The sequence below is a fragment of the Camelus dromedarius genome, unplaced genomic scaffold, assembly GCF_036321535.1.
Source record: "Camelus dromedarius isolate mCamDro1 unplaced genomic scaffold, mCamDro1.pat HAP1_SCAFFOLD_43, whole genome shotgun sequence".
Lineage (NCBI taxonomy): Eukaryota > Metazoa > Chordata > Mammalia > Artiodactyla > Camelidae > Camelus > Camelus dromedarius.
This window is the reverse complement of record NW_026989754.1, coordinates 855,886-867,233: the sequence shown is the minus strand read 5'-3', so window position 1 is coordinate 867,233 and position 11,348 is coordinate 855,886. Positions and strand designations below refer to the sequence as shown.

Genomic DNA, 11,348 nt, shown 5'->3' with positions numbered 1-11,348 from the left:
ACCAACACAGGAGCTTGGGTGCCTCACTTAAGGTCCCTACTGGATGACACCAATTGGACAAAATTTGTGCACAATACAGTAGGATTCACAGAAGGGACTGGTCAGACTTGTAGGGCAGGCCGTGAGAGAGGCGGTCAGCAGGGCTACAAGAGGAGGACTCATTTGATCAGAATCTGAAATCCTTTCTGCCAACCTTTCTACCAAGCCCCCAAGGCCATCACAAACAACCCTGTGCTGAAACTGTTTTTGATTCCAGTTACCACATCTCCTTTAGGAAGGATTTTAAGGTGGAAAATATTTAAAATCCGTAATTGTTGCCAGAAGGGACATAGAACAAGGAACATGTAAACAACACAAATGTCCATCAGCACATGACTGGATAAAGACGAGGTGATACATATATACAATGGAATACTACTCAGCCATAAAAGATGCCATTTGCAGCAACATGGATGGACCTGAAGACTGTCATTCTAAGTGAAGTGGGGTGGAAAGAGAAAGAAAAATGCCATATGACTTCATTTATGGGGAATCTAAAATTAATAGCAATAATAATAAGACCACAAATGAACTAAATATTGTTTTGATTTCTTGAATATATGCAAGCACATCTGACCATCCTTTGTGATTGGATTACCATATTCTGTTTATTCTTTTGTAGATGTCCTTATTCCTCTGGTAACTAATTTTAAAAATCTAAAGCTCTAATCTGTTCTTATGAAACAATAATTAGTACATATATGTAAACTAAAAAATGCAGTATGCTCTATACATGTATTTACATGCAATATGTGTATGTGAAGTTGAACTGTAAAAATTCTACCTGATAAAACTGAAAAAGGAAAAAAATAAAAAATTTATTTTAAAAAAACACCCCTCTTTAGATATTAAAACGTTCATTTCTGAGATTCTGTGAAAGACAACATGGAAGTAGGTTTTTAAGATTTTCTCCTTGTTCCTCGGTGAGCAGCCTGGGCTGCACAGCTTGACCGCCACAGGCACCCAGGACTTGCCGGCTTTCTCCTCACTTGTTGGGAGGAAGATTAGCTGCTTCAGGAATATTTATGCTCTTAGAAGTTGCTGAAAACCCCACAGAGCTTCTGTTTACATGAAGTGTATCTGTCAATATACCCCATTTTAGAAATTTGAACAGAAAATTTAAACCCAAGAACTGACAAGCACACGCTGCCCCAGCACGTGGTCAAAGCAGTGCTGCCACGGTGGCGTGTGTTGGTTCTAGAAAAAATGCACAATACACTCAAGAATGAGGGTGAACCCACAGATCTCATCTCAGCAATGCTATGAAGAGGTGGGAACCAAAGACCCTAAAACAGTGCTGAAGTCCCCAGATGTCTCAGAACACACAGAGCCATGGGTTCAAGAATCCAGTGTCTCACGGATCATCAGCTGTGGAGACCGCGTCCTGGGTCAGGAGAAGCAGAATTAGGGACAGAAAGCACACAGTCCTATTGACAGCAAAGTTTTAAATGTTTTGAATTGACAAATTTTGGCAAAGATTTGCATTTAGACTACTACATTTCCTCTCCTGGAGACGTTAGAAGGATAACACTGATTAATAGAGGATGATTGTAATGGATTAATTATGATACTGATGACATGGGCTGCGAACACTAACCCTGCACTCAGTGTATAATAAGACTTTTATGTACACAATTCATTAGGTCTCCACACCCCTGCAACGTGGCATTAAGCACTCATACAACCATGAAACCAGTGACTATAAAACAGTCACAAGCCTTCCTCTCCAGCATGAGGTAGCAAAACCAGAAAGGATTTTCAATGACAAAAGCCAAAATCATATATTTTGGGGAAAGAAAGCAAATGAAACACTGAAGAACAATAAACCAAAAGAGCAGATGGAATGGAAAATTTTATTGAAGAAAGCAATGATTGATTCAATTAAAACAGCTAATGTCCCTGGTATAATTGAACCATCAATCCAAATTTTTGGAAAAGTGGGTTGTGAAATTACTGTCTCATTTAATATTGGAATTCTTATTTGGACCAATTTGATATGCACCACTGGTGTGAGGTTAGATATTTAGGTAAATAACAATATTCCTATTTTTTAAGTTAACAGGAAACATAACACAGGACTCCAGATTTAGGGAGAGAATGCAAAAAACTACTATCATACTCCATCCAGTAAGGACAAGTGTCCCTGCGTCACCAAAGCAATGAGAATTTGCACAAAGAAAACACAGTTCTCCAATTGTGACAAATACTAGACCGTGAGCCATGAGTTACGAGAACAAGCAACTGTTTAAATGCCATGGGCAAATTTTTTTTATCATCTTGAAAACATCACTGATGTTCTAGGTAAGAAATAGAATTGTTTTACTAACAAATCCAACTGACACAGGGGTATTTCCAAGTGAGAAGGTGATTCCAAAAAGTGCAGTAAAATGAGTAAGGATGATCTGCACAGTGACGGAGATGGTCTTAGACTAACCAGCACCACGATTCCTGGTTTTACACTTGCTTTCTGCTCGTCACCTCTGACACAAGAACTCATCAAATGATTGTTTTTTCTTTAGGGAAAAAAAATAAATAAAATCTAACTGCAAGATGTGGTATGTAAAGCGGTAATGAAGTTTTCTAACCTTACGATGCAGCCAGTGTAATGTAGCACTTATTCGGGCACTAGAATTTTTAATTTATTACTTTTATACCCTATTTCTATCCTAAAGGAGACACTTAAAGTTTTCTACTTTATTCAATGTATCTTGTGAGGGTTGTGATAAACACTGGTATGGCAGTTTTCAGAGATTCAAAATCGCCTCTGTGTTTGAGGTCAGGAAAGGCAAGGCTCCCTCACTGCTGCGAAGGAGAAGGAATCCCCGGAGTCAGCCTCCGGGCAGCTTCCGAACCGCATTTGCTTGCACTTAGCACAGGACACCATCAGCAATTGTAACTCTGACAAGGAGAATTCCCCGGGGACATGGAGGTGCTCTAACATTCTGAAGCCACTTGTTTCCCATTTAGGTAAGGCTTGAAAAAATAGTTTATTAGAAGTGACTCTCTTTGTATGTGCCTTTTGTCCTGAGAGGTCACTAATTAGCATAGAATATAAAATACCCCATAATATAAGAATTTAGGCACCACATCTTTCCATCTACCTATTTGTTTATCATATTTATAGTTAGGTTACATTTTCTATGACGTTCACTTCCGGGCACCAGAAAAGAAAGGTTACAAAATATTTATTATAAATAGGGGGGACTGGGTCTAAGAGTTAAAAACCACTCCTGCTAACAATAAAAACCATATAATAATTTTAATCTCAGTTGCATCAGACCTTCCAGAATTACTCCCTCAATTTCACTGTTAAAACAGTAATGGAATCTCTGTTCTTCCAAGACTCTGGCCTGATCACCACCCATCCAGATATCTGTCTGTGGGTCCCTACTTGTCCTCGAGGCCCCCGAACACACCATATGGGGTGAACTTTCTTCAGTGTCCCTACAGTAGGGGGAACCTGGAAGTCCCAGGCACTGTCCAGGAGTCACACCTACCAGCAAAAATCAAAGTCATGTGACTGAAACGGGACAACACAGGTGGTGTGATAGGGCTGAAAGCTCACCAAAACAGGTTTGGGGGCCTAACCCAAGCCCTCCGTCTCCTAACATGAAGAAGGACAGGGAGTCCCAATTAGCCACGAGACTGGGGGGCTTCATTACTCCATGAATAAAGGATTTGTGCTAGTGCCACCTTTAGACAGGGAACCCCAGAACCCAGACTTTGAAGCATCCTGTCCCCTACCCTCTGAACAAATATTCTCTCAAGATACGTAGTGAGAGATGGGAGCCCCAGTGAGCTCTGGAATAAGATGCAATCTGAAAGACTGCTGGTAACAAATGGTGTGGAGCTCGGGCAGCCCCCAGGGCCACCAGCCATTCTGGTACCACTGATGCCCACACTTCCATCCACAACAGCTTCTTCAGGACACTTACGCACAATAACCATCACACAAAAATGGTTGCTTAGACATGTTTTAAGAGAAATAACATTAAGAGAATGCCAAATTCATGATAAGTCAGAGAAAAGACCCCAGAGTATTTACTGAATGAGATCTCACGTGTGCTCCGCATGAGCTTTAAACCCTTAGGACACAGTCATGGAACAGTAGGCATTTTCTTTCTTTCCTCCAAGTTGGTTTGCTGGAGAGCTCCGTAGACAAAGGAAGACTCTGGATCCCACCTCTACTACTTACACAAAAGGCACAACACGTAGAGAGGTATCAGCGCTGGTGCGACCGCCTCCAATGTGCGCACTGCAGTGCCCAGCTCCCCGAGGAGCAGAGCTTCCCCCACAGGAGCAGAAACCCCCAGGAGCAGAGCTCCCCCAACGGGCACTGCAGTGCCTGCGAGAATCAGGTATCTGATGAGTGAGCCTAGGGCGGGCAAGACAGGAAGCAAGAACCACTCCCTCACTCTCTGCAGGTGATCTCTGTGTCATCTTGAATAAATACAGTCAGCATTAAAGATGTTTGACCAGAGGGTAATAGGTAAGGCCTCCCCAAATCTCGCATTCCTTTAGTGGGAGTCCTGTTAGAACACATGGTGACAAGAGACGCTGGCTTTACATGCGCAGGTTGCCCTCAGGGCTGCAGTGGAGGCCACGGTGCTGCCTCTGCCCCACCTCCTGCCTTCTTCCCGCAGACCTCACAGGGGCCGCTGACTCGTTCCTTTGACTTTCTCTCCTTGGTTGTGCTGCTCTTCCAGCTTTTAAGAGCTCATAAGAACCTCACCAGAAAATCTTTAACAATGAACGCAAATCAAATGAAATCAACCAAAGAAACACACTGCCTTCATCATTACTTTACATTTTAGGATGAAATTCTTGAAGACGACTCCCTGACATGAAGGGATGGATGGAGGAGTAAAGAAAAGAAGACAAGCATCTTTGGCCCATAAAAAATGAGAGGTAACCAGATGGTGGCTAGTTTTCATTGCACCTCTCTGCCCTCCTCAATTTCACATGCCCCTCCCAACTCAACTCATCGGAACTCCACTGAAGGAGACGGCTTTGCAAATTTATTGGTAGCCAAAGAAATCGCTTGAGAAATAGTGTCCCAAACCCAACGAGAACACTGAAAGCTGACCAGTGCCAGGATCTGAATACTAAAACACACAGATTCAAACTCCGACACCATCCCTGGTGGGTGTACTTACAGTGGGGGTGTGGCCGTGCAATTTGTCAGCATCCAACATATAAAAATGAAAGGGATACCAGTTTTCAACATCACAGTCCCTCTGAAACAACTGGTAGTCAATTAGCGTTTGTCGGCAGCAAAAGTCGATTTTCTCCCCTGCACGTGGAGGTGAACACACAGAAGAGACTGATGATCCCCGCTGCGAGTGTAGCTAAGTGTGTCCAAGCAAACTGACTCCACCAGCCTTCTGATGAACAGGGGAGTGTGTGAGCCGTGTGGCTTTGCAGACTAATGGCCAGGGAAAGAGGGCGCTTCCTTAATTTTGGGAGAAAAACGCGGAAGCAGCACTCGCTGGAAATAAATTCTAATTAAAATTTCAGTTGCCCTTCCTGCAGCGTAACCCACGCCAATAGATGAGGCTCCCTCCGTGCTGTCCAGTCATGTGAGCCAGGCTCATTACTGTACCTGTGTGTTTGGCTTAGCAAGTGAATCATGTCTGTTTTCTGGAAATTACATGAGGGTGGAAAACTTCCAAACATGTTCATTTATTTGCTGTGGAATTTGTTTAATCCTCTTGAGAGCATTTACAATGACAACCTTCTTAAATAAGCATCTTTGCCCGAGAAACCTTCCAAGGCACATGCGCCGAAACCTAGGACAACCCAGAAGCAAAATCAAAACCGTTAATAAATAATAATATGTCATAGCACTAACCACCAAAATTATATATATTAAAAAAAAAAAAGCCAGGGCTTTATGCTGTCCAGGGTTTGAATCACTTATTTAACGTGTCAATTATTACAAGAATAAACTTTTCTAAATGTAAAACCTCCTCAGAAATCTTCAACTACTATTCAAGAAAAATATCACAGAAAATTTCTGAAAAGCATTTAAAGGAAAATCATTTTTAACTGAATCTTATTCTAGGCACACAGAATAAATTCTCTTTAGAGAACTCCTACATTTTTTTTTAATAAATGACCTATAAAAATACAACCAGCATAAATCAGTAAATCTTCATTCCTTATTTTTAAAATTTTTAGGGCATGCTATTTTTTTTAAATCAAATGAGGAGGTATTCGCAAGCCAATGGACAACGGAATTACCTAAGGAGACATTATAAAGCAGCAAGAGCAACTAGCATTTTGACAAGCATTCTGCCTGAGAGTCACTCGTACCATCTCATTTTGACCTGGCCACTTGGAGGTGAGCTCCATCAGCCCACTTAACACATGAAGATACTGAGGCTATGGGTGGTCATGTTTCCAGTACTTAGGGGAGCCAGGATCCAAACAGGGATCACTGTCTATAGAGCCTGTGCCTTTACCAGATCACACTTACATTTCTCACACTTCAAATGCACTCAGTCCCCGAGGTAACACACCTTCCTTGTGTTTCTAAGAGTTTTAGGAAGTACTGAAATACAAAGACTTATCAGACATTTGTGTGGGCTAATTTTTTATTTTCTGATTTTTCTGAATCAGTTCAGGCTGAATTCATACTACTTATGAGGAGAAGTCCTGAGACCGAGGAGAGAGGGGAAGATAGTCCAGACATAAACAATTTCAAGAGATCCACTTCATCAAGGAAGCAAAGTATTAAATAAACAACTTCAACAACAAGCTTGTCAATAAACCTTGGTGTCTCTGTCTCTGCCTGAAGGAGGGTAAGCCCTCCAACCCATCTGCCTTCCAGCCACATACCCTGGATGATCTTGGTTCAATCACCTGTGACACGTGTGTTCTCCAGGAAATCTTTGTAGAGATTAAACGATAAAACTATATGCATAGGGGATACTTATTTGTTAAGCAGTAGGCACTAAACAAATAATAAAATTATTTTATTTCATGAAAATGGGAGATAGGTCTCCCAATTAAACATTCCTGACAGAATCCCAACAAGCACTTTAATTTATCTGCCAGAAATTGTAAAATAACATTTCTTTTTAAAGGCTGTATCCATTCTCCCTACTTTTTACCAATCCTGGCTGTTATCCTGAAAATCTATTCCCAGAACTTGGCATCCATCTCCCATATTTAAATCCTTTAAGTTTGAAATTATGATGAAGCTTGGGCACATAAAGATTCACACCATAATTCACAGAATAAACAAAGACCACAGGAACAGGGCCACTTCCAGACCCCATGTGCTCAGGACAGCCTCCAAACTTCATAAAATCAGATGCATGCTGTTTGAAGGGAAAGAAAATTGAATGTGATCAAGGAGGCTGACATAGAGCACTGGCTGGCTCAAGAGACGACTCCTTCAACCCCTCGTCTGACTTAAGTCATCTAACAGTTATCAGGTGATCTCTAACTAAAAGTAAAACAGGGGTAGGGTTGAAAAGTAATTTTTTTCCTACAATATATACATATTGTCAACTAAATATTGGCACGTGTCATCTGCCTCTGATTTGATTAAGTCATGAGCCACTGCAGCTGCTGACCTTTAACACCCTCTGAAAGTAGTTCTGTGTGGAGATCAGGAATGGGGCGCTCTGTGCTCTGGGAAAATGGGCAGAAAATCTTTCAGATATTTAGACATTTTCAGGAAATTTTATGAGCCCAAATTCTTGCATCTCCTCCTATCTAGAAAAGCACTAAAATCATTAACAGAGACACCTGTTCCTCGACTAGCAGCAGCCTCGGACTTAACGTATACTTGACTGCACGTCCGCATACAATGAAATCTCATATAATGCTGAGCTCCCCCTCATCGTCAGAGCAGTTCCTCCGAGCTCTCTGAGATGCTGTCACCTGGGTTCTAGTCCTCATTTTGCCCCAGATAAAACTTAACCCAGAACTCTCACGTTGTGTGCCTTATTGACAGTACCACAAAAATTAAGCTTACATACTTAAACTCATAGTAAACATTCAGTATCAAATATTTCTTGACTTAAATTATTTTTTAAAAGTAAATAATTATTCCATTTCTTAAATATAGCATCTTTAAATATAAATTAACAGATATTTGTGAATTTTAGAATAATAAATTCTGGAGAAATTTTTAGCTACTTAATAAAAAAGCTATTGTGTGGAGTTTTAGAAATTCAGAAGTGGAAAAGAATAGTATTGTAACTCAAGTTCTTGTTTTAATTGCAGAGATCCTGAGGCCTCAAAAGACATATAAAGTTTCCTGATTTTATACACTGTCCTTTAACAGAAAGCCTAGAAGTAAGATCCTGGTCTTTGAGAAACCAAGACTTGATCGGCTGGTGCAGGGCTGAACTTTATGAAAATGGGTCATGAGAAAGAACCAGAATGCTGGGGCCTGGGCAAGGCAGCGGAAGGAAGGAGGGTCTCACATGGTCGTAGGTGAGAAATAGGCTCCCGCAGTGCTGGTGTGATGGGCATCCCTCAAGGGCCTGAAAACTACTATTTAGCACACCTGCCACCGAAAAGCACACTTGCTGTTTAACAAGAAGGCTGACCAGGAGGCTTTCTCAGTGACACAAGTTGCTATTTTCATGTGAACTCTACAACTACAGGAAGAGAAAGAATAGAAAGCTGATATTAATTACTAATAATTTACACCAAGAACCAAGGAATTTCCAGGAGAAATATAAAGAATTTTTGGAAGTTTCATTATGTGAACTTACTGCCAATTCAGTTGTCTTAAAAATTGTTCTATAAAATATATAGTCCTTTGCTGTTCCAAATCACATTTGAAAGAATAATGTTTCTTAAGGGTGTTTCTGGAATTTTCTTCTATTTCCTAACACCAAATCTCAGAGCTTTAGAGAAATGGAGGGTTGGAATTTCGTCCACTCTTCTCTAGGCAATTTATTGTTCCTGCAAAGAACAAGGGGGGAATCACACAGAAAAGCATTTGAGCATCAGGCTGCTTACATTTCCTCTGGAAGTCTTGGAAAATAACGTGGAAATGAACAGCAGGACAGAAACCTGGCGGGAGGGTCACTGGCTAGAAGGTGAGAACAAATGTGTTCTCCAACGTGCTCTGGTCGCCACTTGTTTAAATGAACCGAGAAATTGGTCCAGCATACACGCACCTCTATGTGAAAATCTCAAGCGTTACCAACTGCTCAGTGCAGCCCGAAGCAATGGACGGACTGCAGATGCCCCCGGCGGCTCATCGTGGTGTCTTACACCATGTGCAGGATGATCGGTTCCTTCCCGCCCACTCCCTCCCCTCCCCTCCAGGGAGATGGCTGGTCCTGAATTGAGCTTACCTCATAGAAAGCTGTCTCATAGCCCTCTGTCTAAAGCAAAATAAAAGCAGGAAAGCTACAAGGGACTTTACAGAACCATCCCAAAAGGGAACTGAAGCACATTTCTTCCCTCCTTTCTGCTCCTGGAATGTGGACCTGATGGTTGACCCTCAGGCAGCCAATTTGGGCCATCATGTTGATGGGCTGAAGATAACAGGCATCTTGTTCTCTGACCCAGTGGCCATCATGCAAACCAGCCCTGGGCTACCGATTGCTTGACTTCTTTATGTAAGAGGGAAATACAATTTTAGCATGTTTAAGCCACTGCTGTTATCTGGGGAACTAGGTGTTGTACATTGCCATGGTAAGACCTAATAATAAAGTTCAATATTCACCAAAAACTATTTACCAAATAGTTAATAAATGATAAAGAGTTCTTGATTTTTGTTTTAATGCTATGAAATGTAAATCAAGTTTCAGCATATGCCAATAAAACAAGACACTGTGGAGATGAAGCAAAACAGAGTTTGTAGAACAGAGACCAAATCATCCTCCTCTCTAAGGCACAGGAGTACAGCCTTGACTATACATGCCAAGGCTGTGGTCACATGGGCTCCCTGTTTTCCATGTCTTGGGTTGTGTTCTGTTTCCAGCCTTGGGAAAAATGGATAAGGCTGCTGGTCAAATCATTTCAGGAGCAGTTTCCATCATGTAGAACCCATGTATCTTCCTTTCCTCTGCCTCCTGGAATGTTCTGACACAATTAATCAGTCCAGCCTTCTAAATTGAGCAAATGGAGCTCAATCAATCTGCTTTTAGACAGAGCTAAAAATAGACATTAAAAAGCATAACTAGGAAATCTTACCTTCCAGAGGTCATTGCACAGATGAAATAGGAGAATATCTGTGAATCACTTTGTAAACACTAAGTACAATACAAAAAATATTAGTACTGATTCTATGTTACATTCATCAGTAAAGGAATACAGAACCCTTTCTTACCAGAAGGAAAAGTGCTTTGAAATTTTCTGTCACTTTAATTCTTCAAAAGTTTCTATAAAATTGATGTCCTTAAAAAAATCAGTATTTGGAAGTAATTTTAATTACTTCATCTCCCCCGGTTTAACACATATCAAGAATGTTACCATTTCTAGATATATTATTTAGGAAAGCCTTTGGTATTCATGAGGCACAGAACACGGCAAATTGTCAGTATCACTCAGGATAGGAAAAGCATTTTTGATACCCGAACTTGAAGACATGAAGAAGATGCCTGACATGTCCCACTGACCTTTCAAGCTATTCTTTTTCAAACACTTGCTTCTTCTTGGTCCAGAACAGACACGCATTTGTTGATGTGAGACTCTTTAAGTGAAAAGGTCAACCCATCATTACCACTTTAGAGACTGAAATCTTACCCTCCTCATCCATGTGGACATAGCATCCTTACTGATTCCTAACATGAAAAATGACCATCGATGACATCTCAGGATGCTCCAATGCAGTGGTTCTCTGCTGCAGTGAGGAAGAAAGAGCCGTATGCTTCAAGACTCACTTCCTGTCTGGAGCTCACTTGGCAAGATGCTACAACTTGTCTAAGCTAAAGCTTAAAATTGGAGAATACAGACAACATCTATGGCAAAGGGCAATCGGAGGCTAATTCCTTGGCCCCAATTCATCGCTTCTCAAGAGCCTTGGGCAATACCTTGAGAAAGGCAGCAACATGGTACCCAATTCATCAAAACCTGCACCTCCTACTAGTTGACAGTAAAGCAAGTGTCATCTTGCTCAACAGATCTCCCTGTGTCTCTACAGTGTATGGGTACATTTTCTTTATTTTCTCAGTTGGGGGACATTCCATTTCTGAAAATCCCCCTCCCTGCAGTAGAAGTTCTTAGTTTCCCAATCACAATGCAGGATTGAAGGGGGGATAAAAGATCTGACAAAACATAGATCACTATTTATTCCTTGATATATTTTTGGCACATGGACTAAAAATATTTGG

At 41.2% G+C, this 11,348-nt stretch overlaps 1 long non-coding RNA gene across 1 annotated transcript; it reads left to right on the top strand.

The window, feature by feature from the left end:
- The first annotated feature begins 4,771 nt into the window (after positions 1-4,771).
- On the top strand, positions 4,772-7,520 carry LOC135320529 (uncharacterized). Its single transcript, XR_010379699.1, has 3 exons — positions 4,772-4,947; positions 6,220-6,382; positions 6,661-7,520. It is a non-coding gene; the product is annotated as an uncharacterized LOC135320529 (long non-coding RNA).
- Positions 7,521-11,348: the final 3,828 nt, after the last annotated feature.